Source organism: Aquarana catesbeiana, linkage group LG05, assembly GCF_042186555.1.
Source record: "Aquarana catesbeiana isolate 2022-GZ linkage group LG05, ASM4218655v1, whole genome shotgun sequence".
Lineage (NCBI taxonomy): Eukaryota > Metazoa > Chordata > Amphibia > Anura > Ranidae > Aquarana > Aquarana catesbeiana.
In genome coordinates this window covers 175,482,326-175,498,356 of record NC_133328.1, presented here as the reverse complement: position 1 = coordinate 175,498,356, position 16,031 = coordinate 175,482,326, and the positions used below count along the sequence as shown (strand labels likewise).

The 16,031-nt window shown below is 46.7% G+C and overlaps 1 protein-coding gene across 2 annotated transcripts in view; it reads right to left on the bottom strand.

Moving 5' to 3' along the window:
* LOC141144573 (acyl-CoA dehydrogenase family member 11-like) overlaps positions 1-16,031 on the bottom strand; it is a 386,002-nt gene that overhangs the window by 99,259 nt on the left and 270,712 nt on the right. The window lies entirely within an intron of this gene.

The following is a 16,031-nucleotide window of genomic DNA, read 5'->3' as shown; positions in this document are numbered from 1 at the left end:
GGCCAGGGTTGTGGGGATGAGGCCCTTGTCCTCATCAACATGGGGACAAGGTGTTTTGGGGGGCTACCCCAAAGCACCCTCCCAATGTTGAGGGCATGTGGCCTGGTATGGTTCAGGAGGGGGGGCCGCACTCTCATCCCCCCCTCTTTTCCTGCAGCCTGCCAGATTGCATGCTCGAATAAGGGTCTGGTATGGATTTTTGGGGGACCACACGCCGTTTTTGTTTTTTTTTTGGCGCGGGGTTCCCCTTAAAATCCATACCAGACCTGAAGGGTCTGGTATGGAATTTAGGGGGAACCCCACGTCATTTTTTTTTTTTAATTTTGGCCTGGGTTCCCCTTAATATCCATACCAGACCTGAAGGGCCTGGTATGGAATTTAGGAAGAACCCCACGTCATTTTTTTTTTAAATTTTGGTTCGGGGTTCCCCTGTGGGGAATTCCCATGCCGTTTTTATCAATTAACTTCTATGTGTATTGTCGGCAATGCAATAGCCGCGAGTAGTTTTAAATGGGTTTTTTCCTTCGAAATGTCATTTTGCTGTCAGACTGTTCTAAACACGGGAAACATGCGCCCCTTTACGGGCATACTATAGACACCCCCCAGCTACGAAATTTAAAGGGATATTACACTTTTATTGTTTGACTTTAAGCATTATTAAAATTACTGCTCCCGAAAAAACGGCCATTTTTAAAACTTTTTTTTGCATTGATCCATGTCCCCTGGGGCAGGACCCAGGTCCCCAAACACTTTTTATGACAATAACTTGCATATAAGCCTTTAAAATTAGCACTTTTGATTTCTCCCATAGACTTTTAAAGGGTGTTCCGCGGCATTCGAATTTGCCGCGAACACCCCAAAATGTTCGCTGTTCGGCGAACTTGCGAACAGCCAATGTTCAAGTCGAACATGAGTTCGACTCAAACTCGAAGCTCATCCCTACTGAAGAAAATTAGTGGTGTTCTTCTAATCCTATTAGTACAGTACCGCAGGCAGCTGCAGTATTTACAAGTTAGTGTAGTGCGTCCTCTGCACAGTGTGCACCTAAAGCTACATGAAGAAAATTAGTGGTGTTCTTCTGATCCTATGAGTACAGTACCGCAGGCAGCTGCAGTATTTACATGTTAGTGTAGTGCGTCCTCTGCACAATGTGCCCCTAAAGCTACCTGAAGAAAATTAGTGGTGGTCTTCTGATCCTATTAATACCACAGTCAGGCAGCTACAGTATTTACAGTTAGTGTACTGTGTCCTCTGCACAGTGTGCACCTAAAGCTACCTGGAGACAATTGCTGTTGTTCTGCTCCTATTAATACCACAGGCAGTCAGCTACAGTATTTACAGTTAGTGTACTGTGTCCTCTGCACAGTGTGCACCTAAAGCTACCTGAAGAAAATTAGTGGTGTTCTTCTGATCCTATTAATACCACAGGCAGGCAGCTACAGCATTTACAGTTAGTGCACTGTGTCCTCTGCATAGTGTGCACCTAAAGCTACCTGGAGACAATTGCTGTTGTTCAGCTCCTATTAATACCACAGGCAGGCAGCTACAGTATTTACAGTTAGTGTACTGTGTCCTCTGCACAGTGTGCACCTAAAGCTACCTGAAGACAATTGCTGTTGTTCTGATCCTGTTAATACCACAGGCAGGCAGTTACAGTATTTACAGTTAGTGTACTGCGTCCTCTGCCCAGTGTGCACCTAAAGCTACCTGAAGACAATTGCTAGTGTTCTCATACTAATAATACTACAGGCAGGCAGTTGATTCTGCTAGCTGCAGTATCAGTATATATATACATCCCAGCTTTGTGCAGATACATCTCACTGCAGGCCATTAGTATGTCTGGAAGGCCAACAAGGAGAGGCAGACAATCACAATCCAATAAAAGAGGGCAAGTAGGCTATGTGTCTAGAGGCAACAGTGCTAGTTGTGGAGACGGTGCATCCTCATCAGCATGTGGCCATGGGACACGCTTGTCCTTTTTTTCGGCAGCTGGCCTTGTTGAGCCGCAACATGCGGAAGACTTGGTAGAGTGGATGATCAAGCCGTCCTCATCCTCCTCATCCTCTCTTACCCAGGCTCAGGGTACTTTGTCTGGCAAAGCAGCTGCCAACGTGGCCTCTTCCCTCGGCTCAATGGCATCAGTCACTCCTTCCCTAGCCCCACCATGTCCTCCTGAGGAGTCCCCCAAACTGTTTAACCACAGTGTTCGGTACATGCTCCAGTAGGATGCCCAGCGTTTTGAAGGCTCCGATGATGGTACCCAGCTAGAGAAAGGCAGTAACGTGAGCCCAGAGAGAGGGGGTGCCCAAGAAGGACAGCAATCTGGCAGTCATGTTCCCCCAGCTGCAGCATACTGCCAGCTTTGCTCCAGTGATAAGGAGGGAGGGGATGATGAGGTCACTGACTCCACTTGGGTGCCTGATAGGAGAGAGGAGGAGGAGACGGCACATCACCAAGGCAGGAAGCCCTCCAGGGGCCAGCTTAAGGGCAGCACACCGACTGCATCACACCGCAGAGCTCCGCATGTGCAGGGCGCTGCTGTCTCTGTGCGTTATTCCAAAAGTTCTTTGGTGTGGGCCTTTTTTGAGACGAGTGCATCAGATCCCACCGCTGCTATTTGCAACATATGTCTCAATCGTATCTCTCGTGGCCAAAACATCTCCCGCTTGGGCACCACATGCTTGACCAGACATATGTTGACCTGCCATGCAGTTCGTTGGCAAGCATACCTAAAAGACCCACACCAAAGAACAAAGAGGACCTCTCCTTGCTCCTCATCAGCTGGGATCTCCAACCCCACTATACCTTCAGTCCTCTCTGAGACCTGCACTGAGAGGAATGAAGGTGTAGAATTAGGTTTGTCACAGCCAAGTACTTGTGGGCAATCTGCTATCGGTACACCGACGTCAGATTGTACCAGGTGAATTTCCCTGCCCCAGCTGCTTCACCTCCGAAAGAAGTTTGCTCCCAGCCATCCACATGCCCAGCGGTTGAATGCTAACTTGGCTAAATTGCTAGCACTTCAACTGCTGCCTTTTCAGTTGGTAGACTCTGCCCCCTTCCGTGAGTTTGTGGACTGTGCAGTTCCTCAGTGGCAGGTTCCCAAACTCCACTTTTTCTCACGGAAGGCGATTCCGGCTCTCTACCGGCATGTGGAAGACAATGTCTTGGCCTCGCTGGACAGGGCGGTCAGCGGTTAAGATCCATATTACCGCTGACTCATGGTCCAGCAGGCATGGACAGGAACGTTACCTATCTTTCACCGCGCACTGGGTGACTCCAACCGGGACAACAGACCCATGTGTCCTGTTTGGCTCCCGTCCTTAACTTGGTTGTGCATCGGTTCTTGGGCAGGTACCCGGGCTTATAGGATGTCCTGAGGCAGGCCAGGAAAGTCTGTGTGCATTTCCACAGGTCATATAATGCCAGTGCTCGGCTGGCTGACCTCCAAAAGGAATTTAACCTGCCCAAGAACCGCCTAATCTGTGACATGCCCACCAGGTGGAACTCAACGTTGGCCATGCTGCAGCGGCTGCACACGCAGCAGAGGGCCATCAATGAGTACCTGTGCGACTATGGCATCAGGACAGGGTCAAGGGAGCTTGTTTTTTTTTCCCCATGCCAGTGGGCCATGATCAGGGATGCATGCACTGTCCTGTCACCATTTGAGGAGGCCACGAGGATGGTGAGCAGTGACAGTGCATGCATCAGTGACACTGTCCCCCTTGTCCACCTGTTGGAGCACACGCTGCATGGAATAATGGACAGGGCACTTGAGGCAGAACAGAGGCAGGAAGAGGAGGACTTCCTTAGCTCTTAAGGCCCGCTTTATGCAGACGGTGTTCCTGCGTGCCCGCCGATAACACAGGAAGAGGAGGAAGAGGAGGATTGTGTCAGCATGGAGGTGGAGCCTGGCACCCAGCATGAGCAGCAGTCTTTAAGGGATCATTTACAGTCCTAAGAAACCCATGGACTTGTATGTGGCTGGAAGGAGGTGGCTGCAGATCATGTCGTCCTTAGTGACCCAGAGGACTCCGGACCGAATGCCTCAGCAAACCTACGCTGCATGGCCTCCCTGATCCTGCAAAGCCTGCGGAAGGATCCTCATATTCGTGGTATCAAGGAGAGGGATAAATACTGGCTGGCAACCCTCATTGATCCACGTTACAAGGGTAAGGTTGCGGACCTTATCTTGCCGTCGCAGAGGGAGCAGAGGATGAAACATCTTCGGGAGGTTTGCAGAAAGGTCTATGCAACGCGTTCCCAGAGACTGGGAGGTTACAAACTCCTGTTCCTGGACAACGTGTTGCTGAGGCTTCGGTCAGTCAAAGAAGGAGTGGTGGAGAAGGTGGCCATCTGACCGATGCGTTCAGACAATTTTTTACTCCGCAGCCCCAAGGTATGATCGGTTCCAGCAACCATCGCCAGCGTCTGTTTTACATGGTGCAGGAATACCTAGGGGCAAGATCTGACATGGACACCTTTCCCACCGAAAATCCTCAGGGTTACTGGGTCTTGAGGATGGATCACTGGCCAGAGCTTGCACAGTATGCAATTGAGCTACTGGCCTGTCCTGCATCCAGCGTTCTTTCGGAACGCACATTCAGTGCTGCTGGAGGCTTTGTAACCGATCACAGGGCGCGTCTGTCCACCGACTTGGTCGATCGACTGACCTTCATAAAAATGAATCAGTCTTGAATTACCACCAGCTACCAAGCACCTGATGCTGATGTAACCAAAATTTTTTTTTTGAAATGTCAGATCCCTTCAAGACTGCCTATGCTGATGCTGAGTGACTATCCTGTTATGCTGAGTGACTATCCTCTTCCTCCTCAATGATCATGCTGATAGCTTGTAAGAATATTTTTGGTTCTGGGCGCCGCCATCAGTGGCTAAGGCCCAATTTTTCAGCCCCTGAACAGGGGCGTGTAATTACAATTTTTGATGCAACATTTTGCAAGGAGGGTTCGCTGCTGCACTCAACTAGAGTATTTGTGAGGGGTTGCAGTGTTGTGGAACCAGCACCAGTGCCTAAGGTCCAATTTTTCAGCCCCTGTTTAACAGGGCCGTGTAATTACAATTTTTGATGCAATACTTTGCAGCAGGGCTTGTTCCTGCGCTCCAAGTAGAGTATCTGTAAGGGGTTACAGTGTTGTGGCACCAGCACCAGTGCCTAAGGCCCAATTTTTCAGCCCCTGTTTAACAGGGGCGTGTAATTACAATTTTTGATGCAATATTTTGCAGGAGGGCACATTCCTGCGCTCCAACTAGAGAGTCTGTGAGGGGTTGCAGTTCAACAGGGACATGTAATTACAATTCTTGATCTAATATTTCACAGCAGGGCCCATTTCTGCGCCCACCAAAAGTAACTGTGAGGACTTAGAGTGCTGTGGCACCAGCACCACCACCACCGAAGGCCCAATTTTTCTGCCCCTGTTCAACAGGTGCATGTAATTACAATTCTTGATCTAATATTTCACAGCAGGGCCCGTTCCAGCTCCCACCAAGAGTAACTGTGAGGACTTACAGTGTTGAGGCAACACCACCACCACAGGCCCAATTTTTCTGCCTCTGTTCAACAGGTGCATGTAATTACAATTCTTGATCTAATATTTCACAGCAGGGTCCATTTCTGTGCCCACCAAGAGTAACTGTGAGGACTTATAGTGTTGTGGCACCAGCACCACCACGACCAAAGTCCAATTTTTCTGACCCTGTTCAACAGGGGCATGTAATTACAATTCTTGATCTAATATTTCACAGCAGAGCCCGTTCCTGCGCCCACCAAGAGTAACTGTGAGGGCTTACAGTGTTGTGGCAACACCAACACCTAAGGCCCCAATTTCTGCAGAGTATATAGGGCAGGCCCCTACTTTCAAACATCCAACTTACAAACGACTCCTATTTGCAAACAGAAGGAGACAACAGGAAGTGAGATGAAATCTACCCCTAGGAAGGGAAATTCTCTCCTGTAAGAGTTAATATGGGAAAAACGTGTCTCCTCTCCACTGATGCTTTATCACCAATCCTTGTTTCACTAAAAACCCCAAATTGTCAAAAAACATTTGTCATTGGGCCAAAAAGTGAGGTAAAATCTTCTGAAGAGGTGCACAGACAGCAAAACAAATGTCACAGGGGTGATAACCCTTCCCTATGTTTTCCAAAAAGCTTAAAAATAGATTTTTTGGCTGGAGCTAAACTTTAAAAATGTACCAATTCAAAATTACAAACAGATTCTATTTAACAATAAACCTACAGTCCCTGTCTTGTTTGCACCGCCTGTATACTGCTGTTCAGAGGGCCTGGGGCCCCACGCCTTTCCTTTTTTTAATTTGGGTGCGAGGTTCCCCTTAATATCCATACAAGACCCAAAGGGCCTGGTAATGGACTGGGGGGGTACCCATGCCATTTTGTCTCACTGATTTTCATCCATATTACCGGGACCGGACATTACATTAAAGCCGTAAGCAGTTTTAAATGACTTTTATTACTTTAAAAATGTCATTTTGTGCAGGGACTGTTCTAAGCACGAGAAACATGCGCCACTTTACAGGCATACTATAGACACCCCGCCGGTACGATATTTAAAGGAATATTTCAGGGTTTTTTTTTTCACTTTAAGCATCATTAAAATCACTGCTCCTGAAAAAACTGCCGTTTTTAAAACTTTTTTTTGCATTGATACATGTCCCCTGGGCAGGACCCAGGTCCCCAAACCCTTTTTAGGACAATACCATGCAAATTAGCCTTTAAAATTAGCACTTTTGATTTTGAACGTTCGAGTCCCATAGACTTCAATGGGGTTCTAACGTTCGTGCGAATTTTCGGTCCGTTCGCAGGTTCTGGTGCGAACCGAACCGGGGGGTGTTCGGCTCATCTCTAGTTATTATAATCATACAGTATGTTCAGCAAGAATAGAAAAAGTTGAAACTACTTCTGAATTAATTACTCTTGTAGATAAATAGAAGGTTTGTTTCCAAATCATGACAGACACAGAAAGGGTTAGAACTTTCTTATCCTCTTATACAAATACAGAAAACCTAAATCAAGGCTTGTATTGTATAGAAGGAGACATTGTAGCAATAAGTGTTAATGGGTTGAGAAAAAATTTAACAAATATGCTTATGAAAAATATAAGTATTCTTCCCTTACAATACAATTTACCTCAGATAGATGAATTTCATTGGGAAGAATGGGCAAATGTAATTCAAAAGGATAAAGGTTTATTAACAGAAGGAACTTCAGAATGCAGAAATATTGTTTAAACATGAGCAAGGGAATTTGCAAGAAATAGCTCATCAATGGTCAGAGTTCTCAGGTAATAATTGGTGAAAAAAATGTATTAACAGTATATCAATTTGAGGGAAAACTTAAATTACTTCAGCAGCAGGAAATATTGTATCGCATCCTATAGTTATTATTTTTATTATTATTATGTTATGCTTTATATTTCAGTTATGTTTAATGTTTAGAATGAAAAAATATTATCGAATTAGAAATTAAATCAGGAGAGGTGATGATTTATGCAAAATATGCTTAAAAGAAGAATGGGTTCTGGAGTTGCAAACTCAGTTACAAATGACAAAACATTTGGAATTAGTAGATCAAAGCCAGATTATTTGTGATATGTATGGATGTGTGTATGATATAAAATAAGAAATATGATTATTCATATTTCAGAGGGGAATGTTATATTCTTAATATCTAAATTTTTATTCAGTCCTAAAAGTATATAACTGAGGATATGAGATCCCCTGTAATTATGTGTGCATGGAAGATCTTTTGAACTAATAACTTACAGATGTGACATTTGAACTGGGTTATCAATTTCAAGAAGATATTAAGACATGACTGATATTTCTGGTTATATTTTCTTAAAAGGTATTCCTACGTAACGGATATCTTGTTTGAGAAACTGGGTATTTATATAATTATTCTGAGTCACGCTGTCTCTCAAACTCACTTCTTGCTCTGTCTTTAATTAGTCATGCTGTTCATTTTACATTCCTACTCTTAGCCCCCACCCTTAGAGGGGAGTGGAAGGGAGATGATGCGGGGAGTAATATGAGAGTGTGTATTTTTAGGCGCCCTTTCTAACAAAGAAACTGAGTTTATTCAAAAGTAAGATGCAAGCTTAGATGGTCACTTCTGCTACACTCCTTCTTCTTCATTTTCTCTTCACTTTCTCTCAGAACAAATGAAACAGCAGCCATCCTAATCACTTGCTTACTGGGCACCTAAACCCCCCTTCTGCCCAGACAAATTTTCAGCTTTTAGGGCTGTCACTCTTTGAATGACAATTGCGTGGTCATACAAACTGTACCCAAATGAAATTTTTATCATTTTTCCCCACAAATAGAGCTTTCTTTTGGTGGTATTTGATCACCTCTGTTTTTTTTTTTATTTTTTGTTAAAAAAATTTAAAAAGACCAATTTAAAAAAAAAATACAAATCCGTTTTATATTTTATTAATACATTTTGCAAACAGGTAATTTTTCTCCTTCATTGATGTTCGCTGATGAGGCTACACTGATGGGCACTGATAGGCTGCACTGATGGGCACCGATAGGCTGCACTGATGGGCACCGATAGGCTGCACTGATGGGCACTGATGAGATGGCTCTGGTGGGCACTGATAGGTGGCATTGGTGGGCACTGAGTGGTGGCACTGATGGGCAGCACTGAAGGGCACTGATAGGTGGCACTGATGGGCACTAATGGGTGGCAGTGATGGGCACTGGTTGGCACTGGTTGGCACTGGTAGGTGACAGGCAGCACTGCTATGTGGCACTTATGAGGCACTGATTGGCACCACTGGTTGGCATTGATAGGTGGCACTTGTGGGCACTGATAGGTGGCACTGATTGCTGGCACTTACTGTGGGCACTGATTGCTGGCACTGGCAGGCGGTACTGGTGGGAACAGATAAGGCGGCTATGCCTCTTCCTCTTCAAACAGAAGCCGGTGATCCGCTTTTTTTCTCCTCCTGTCAGCATGAGAAGAAAAAAAAACGATTACCGATCTTCTGTTTACATTACGTGATCAGCTGTCATTGGCTGACAGCTGATCACGTGATAAGGGGCCGGGATTGGCCCCTTACTTGGATCTGTGATCACCCGAGTCTCATTGACTCGAGTGATCACAGCGTGCATGCGAGAACATCAATAGACGTACTCCCGGCAAAGTCATAAAAATTAAGAAATTTGTCTCAAAATCATCTAAGAAAGGGCAGGAAAGTCTTTTCACTGCTATATTGACTTTTTACACAACCATAGGCAGATGCGGTGGTGGGGGGTTCAGTCAGAGGCAGCGGTAGTGGGGTGTTCAGTCAGAGGCAGTGGTGGGGGGGTTCGGCCAGAGGCAGCGGTGGTTGGGGGGTTCAGTCAGAGGCAGAGGTGGTGGTGGGGGAGTTCAGTCAGAGGCAGCGGTGGTGGTGGGGGGTTCAGTCAGAGGCATCGGTGGTGGTGGGGGGTTTAGTCAGAGGCAGCGGTGGTGGGGGTTCAGTCAGAGGCAGATGTTGTGGTGGGGGGTTCATTCTGAGGCAGATGTGGTGGTGGTGGTGGGTTTCAGACAGAGGCAGCGGTGGTGGGATGGGATCAGTGGAGCTGGCACTTACTTGCTCTCAGTGTCAATCGTGCTCCAGTGATGCCTTTTCCTTCCAACATGGGGTCTCTGCTCACAGCAGAAAGCTTCCCCCCTTCATGCTGTTGGCCTCAGCTGGTCAGCTCAACTGGTCAACTTTCTCCTGCAGTTTCGGCCTCCTGTCCCAACATGGCATCTTTCTGCAGCAATGGGGGGAGCCGCGAAGAGGATGGGTGGGCAGTCCGCTGTGTGGGTATGGCAGCGAATGCTCTGCCCGCCTACTCCTGTCATTACCTCTAACAGCAGCAGCACCGGGCCCTGTCACAGTGGGATTAGCGGCAGTCCCCATGAAATAAGCAGCAGAGCAGGTGGAGTGGAGTGGAGCGGGTTGGTGGGGAGGTGCTTTGTCTTGGGTATCAATTTGCCGCCCCTCTAAAAGTGCCACACAGGTCCTATGGACCCATGGTAGGGCCGGCCCTGACCTTATGGCAGACTTACTTGTACATGCAGTCCTCCAGCACAGCACTGTCACAGCTCCCCAGCGCTGCCATCTTCACCTGGTCTTCCTCTCGGGTTTGTGGGCTCTGGCATCACTCCTGGAGTTGAATGTTACCTTAAAAGCTTCAACAAAGCTTGCTGAAAGCTCTGCAACTGTGTTATCAAAGCTTGCTGTTCACACTGCTCTTATACAAGCTGAGGCCCGTGTGATGATTTTCTCTTTGTTTAAAGGGGCCCAGTAGAACCCCAGCTCATTAGTACCCCCATTCAGCAGATCTTCATTTGTACCCCTGTTCAGCAGATCCTTTAGCTCATTAGTATCTCCGTTTAGCAAATCCCTAGCTTATTACTACCTTCGTTCAGCGGATCTCCAGCCTATTAGTACCCCCATTCAGCAGATCCCCAGATCATTAGTACCCTTGTTTAGCAGATCCCCAGCTTATTAGTATCCCAGTTCAGCAGATCCCCCGCTTATTAGTACCCTCGTTAGCAGATTCCCTGCTTAGTGGCACCCCCAGCTCTGCTGATGCCACACTCAGTAGTACCCCCAGCTTTACAGATTTTTTTTTTTTGTTTCTTTCCAATTTGTTCCTATTTTTTACCACCCATCTCTCCTTTTGACTGACTGACGGACTGCTGATACCATGGCTAGCCATTGAGCTGTTTGTGTCTGGGAACAGCGTTAACACTTAGTGCATTTGCATTATCATGCTGTCCCCTCAGGAACTGTATGGTTTAGCCTGTAATCTCAGGTAGTAGGGGGTTTCATAGGTGCTATAGGGGTGTGCTACTTGTTCTGGTAGGGAGGAACCTCCCCCGCCTGCGGGCTTCCTTGCTTTTCTATGAGGGATCATATACTGTTTTCAGGGAGGGTTTAGACAGATTGGTGGGATTCCCTTTACTGGAATTCCCACCATATCTGCCTTTTAGGGGTGGTTGTGTTAACATTTTTCTGTGTTCAGCTTTGTATAGCTAATAAAACCTTTTTGTAGTTTACTCTGTTTGGTGTGCCTTGGTCATTTATTTATTTATTTATTTTTCTTCAGCTTTACAGATCACCCACTCAGCAGCAACCTTCAGCTCTGCTGCTCCCCCCTCACTAGTAACCCCCAGCTCTGCTGATCCTCTGGTTTTCTGATCCTCCTCTCTCTCTGGTCCCCATTCATCTCCTGCTATATTGCTCCCCATGCTGTGTACCACATGCAATATCTGCTAGCTTCTCCCTGTGTTTACATGTAAATAATCTGCATTGATATGCAAAAAGCGACAGCATTAATATGTAAATAGTCATGGAACGCGGCATTGATATGTAAATAGAGGCAGCATTCATATGTACATCATGTCCCCCTGAGGTCATATCTACCATCACTTCTGCTGAATGCTGCCCACTGGGGAGGTAAAGGAGCATGCTCAAAAGTCCTGCCTACAACTATAGTCATTAAGCCTAACATCAGCCTGTTCTGCAAAGGTAAGCAAATTGGAGTTGGAACCCTTCTTCAAAATAACATGGTGTCACAGCACCCTGAATTTTGGTGCATGTGAATACGCACATCTCAGCCAATGCGTGAGGGTGTTATTAACAATTAATGGCACTGCTGTGTATCTGCTAAAGGGCAGCATGTTTCTGTGGTGTCAGGAAAGCAATTTTGCTTGTATTCCCGACACACACACATGTGAACGCAGGCTAAATGTTTCAGTTACATTGGTGGTCAGTGTAATTCTTCTCATTACATTGGGGCTTGGTGTACAATCCTTTCATTTACACTAGTGGCCAGTGTGAAGGTCCCCCTTACATTGGTGGTCAGTGTAAATCCCTCTTTACATTGGTGGTTACTGTGAATGCTCCTATTACATTAGTGGTCAGTGTAAATCCCCATTACATTGGTGGCCAGTGTAGAAACTCCTCTTTATATTGGTAATCGTTAAAAAAATCCAAACTTGCATTTGTGGTCAGTTTTGAATCCTCCCTCACATTTGTGGTCAGTTTTGAATCCTTCCTTACATTGATGGTCCATGTGGAAGCCCCCTTTAAATTGGTGGTGAGTGTAAATCCCCCTTACATTGGTGGCCAGTGTAGAAATCCCCCTTTATTGGCTGCTGATGTAAAATCCCCCATGACATTGGTTGTCAGTGTAAATTCTTCATAATATTGGTGATCAGTGTACATTTCTCCTTACACTGGTGGACAGTAAATGCCCCTTGACATTGGTGGTCAGTGTAAATCCCCCTAACATTGGTGGTCAGTGTAGAAGTGTCACCTTACATTGGTGGTTAATACAAATCTGAACTCTAATTTCTCCCACTGTCACAGAGCTTAATACTAGTGTCTAAGCGCTTTATGGAACATATTGCTGTAGTACAAGTCTCCTCAACAATGGTTGTCAGTGTAAATTCCCCCTTACATGGAGGTCACTGTATATCCCCCCTTACACTGGTGGTTGGTGTAAATGCTCGTATTACATTGGTGTCAGTGTAGAAATCCCTCTTTTCTATTGGTGGGTGGCGTAAAAAATCCACTGTTATATGATTTTCAGTACAAATCCCCCCTCACATTGATGGTCAATGTAAATCCCCTCTCACATTGGTGGTCATTGTAAATTCCCCATTACATTGGTAGAATCCAAGCCTATATACTTGGCAAAGATTTCCAGCATTGCTCTACATGTGTCAAGTACTTGGAGTGAGGCTGGATTGCTGAGAGGGTGCCCCTTGCGGCTAAGTGCAGAGCACCCCTGGGAGTGAGACAGGAAGTGTGGTGGATAGCTGGGTTGCTGAGGGCAGCTGGGGTGCGCTGGTAAGCTGATTGGGCAGCCGTGCGAGGAAGGATCCCATTCGAGCAACCAAGAACAAGGTTAAGCCAGGCCAGGGGTCATGCACAACAGGATCAGTCCGAGAAGAGGTACAACAGGATAACAGGATAAACCAGGAACAGAGTCGGTAACCAGGCCAGGGGTCATACACCATGCAGACAAGAAAAGGTACAGGTGCAGAGACTGGAGAGTAGTCAGGTCCAAGCCAGGGGTCGATGCAGGTGTAGAGCATGAAGAGTCAGGCAAGCCAAGTAGTCAACAGGAATCACATACAAGCAGCAGGCACAGGGATCACAGGAAGCTGATGATAATCCAGCAACCTGCATGCATCTGCAGCAGGCTTAAATAGGCCAGAGGACACCAACAGCTGTAACTGTGCTGGTGCGCGTCTGTGTGCACCCACCGTAGCGCACCTGCGTGCACCCACCATAGCGCACCTGCGTGCACCCGTCGTCACCATGACGATTACTGGCAGGATCGCCAGTCCTACAGCCATTTCCCTGACAACATGATTCAGAATTTGCCACAGTGTACTGCCTCCTAACTAATTTCATCCCCCACCACTGCCACTAATCCCATCAACCTGCCAGCATTGCCACTGATCACATCCCCCTCCCCCAGCATTGCCACTGATCCCAGGAGTCCTAGGATTCCTAGGAGTTTTCTGTATATTGATGGGTCCCCTCATCCCCCCAGTCCATGGTGTGATGGCAGTGAGGAGATTATGTGCTGTAACCTTTGGCAACCAATCAGTGAGCAGTAATGCTGTGCACTAACCTCTTGCAACCAATCATTGAGCGGTAAGAATATGCAGTAACCTCTAGCAACCAATCAGTGAGGAGTAATAATGTGCAGTAACCTCTAACAACCAATTAGTGAGTGGTATAGATGTCCAGTAACCTCTAGCAATCAAACAGTGAGCAGTATTGATGTACAGTAATCTCTAGCAACCAATCAACAAGCAGAAGTCATGTGCTGTAACCCCTAGAAAATAAACAGTGAGCCATAATGTGTGCTGTAACCTCTAGCAGCCAGTCAGTGAGTGGTAATGATACACTGTAACCTCTAAACCCAAGGCAATCTGCGCTATCCCAAAACCCTACAATGACATTATACACATAATATTTGCAAACAAATCCTAACAAACAAATCCTGACAAAAAAGTGCTGCAACCAAAAAAAACTCGAATATCCAGTTCTGTCAGATAGTAAAATAGATTCAGGTGCGCTACTGGTGCCAGAAACTACAATGGTTAAAGATTCACCTTCAACCTAAAATCCATATTATTTCAGTGAATAAATTACAGATGCAAATGTTGTGCAGTCCCAATAAATGAACAATAAATATGGTAAATGGTAACAATAAAAATGGTAAATATGGTCCTGAAAAATAAATCAAAACGGATGTGTTTTCTGTGTAAGTAGTCCTTCTTTAAGCTAGTGAAATTTCATTTCCTTTGGTGTTTGAACAAGCCAAAAAGCGGTAAAAAAAGGGGGGGGGGGCGCTTACGAGATATGCTGGACCCCTATTACGGGGGTCTTCAGAGCTTCACAGATGCAGGATCTTTGCAGGCAGGAACAGCTGATTTTACTTACTGACTTGGGTCCGCCTTGGGTCCTTCTTGAGCCCTGGGATTGCCGTATCGTAAGCTGTGCCTCTGTGGAATCACTCGTTGCATATAAAGAGAGATATAACAAACAGAAGATCCTCCATGGTGTAGTATGTAAAGACTCTTTATTAAAATTGCTGGGTAGCTGACATCAAGGGTAAAGCAGAAATTTCAAAACGAACAGCTTGGCCGCGGTGAGGCTTAGCCAGTTGATGTGTGGTGACGTCAGGTCCCGTGGCTCCGTCCGACGCAGCGTTTCTCCGTAAGAGGCTTCGATGGGGAGAGGAGATGGGAGGCAGACGTCACACACCACACTATATAAGCATCTCCGCAGGAAAGTGACACCGGAAACAAGATTGAAATAAACTTATCGAGGGGCGCATGCGCGGCGCCGAGCGTGATGGACGTCTGATGGTGTAGCTCCGTCCAGCTCGGGACAATAACGGCTTTCAGAGGGCTATTTTCAGCTATATTTTCAGCGATTTTATCACCCCTCGAGCCCCTCAGACGTGGTGCATGCCTGGGAGAAGGAAGAAACCCAGAGGATCGTCTCAGCACACCCTGACTCACTATCTCCTCCGCACACGTGAGCTCGGCAGCACATCTCAAAATGGCGCTGCAGGGAGAAACAAACCTCCGTCTCCTTCCTCATCGCCAGGATGTCTCTCCGACCAAGCGCTTGCACTGGACTCTAACCGTGAGTACACAGCCTCCCTTACTAAGCCTGACCTGGAGACTAGCCTAGAGGCCATGTACGCTAGGCTTGCTACCAAGTTCCAGACTGAGCTGCACAAAACCTCCCATACTCTCTCTCAGGAGATCGCGGCCTTAGGCTCCAGGACAGAAAGACTGGAAACTAAGCATGACGAGCTGGCACTTGCCTATAGTGACCTCTCCAGAGAGCATGAATCTCTGGCCTCTGCCTTCTCATTGATGCAGTCCCAAATCGAAGACCTCGACAACTGTAATAGACGCAATAATTTGCGCATACGAGGTATTCCGGAATCGGTGACAGACCTCATTCCCACAATGATCCGCCTGTTCAAATCTCTGCTCCCAGATGCCGATGCGGGATCTTTCACCTGTGACCGCATACATAGAGCCCTCAGACCAAAACCACCTGATGATAAACCACCTAGGGACGTGGTTCTATGCATGAAGGACTTTCTAATCAAGGAGGAAATCCTCAGAGCTGCTCGCAACCAGCAACGCATCACACTGGACAATCATACTATCCAAATATACCCGGATATTTCCCCTGCCACCCTGGATAGGAGACGGGGCATGAAAGAGGTCACTACTGCCCTTCAAGCTGCTCACATTCGCTACAGATGGGGCTTCCCCTTCAAGCTTGTAATTCCCCACAATGGTACCACATATTCCGCCACATAACTCCTGGAAGGTCAGGAAGTATTGGTGAAACTGGGCCTTCTTGATCCTGACATCATCCGCCGGCCTCCTTCTACTCCCAGACCTTCACCTATTTGGCAAACCCCTCCAACCAGGAGAGATAGGAGAAGGATTCGATACGA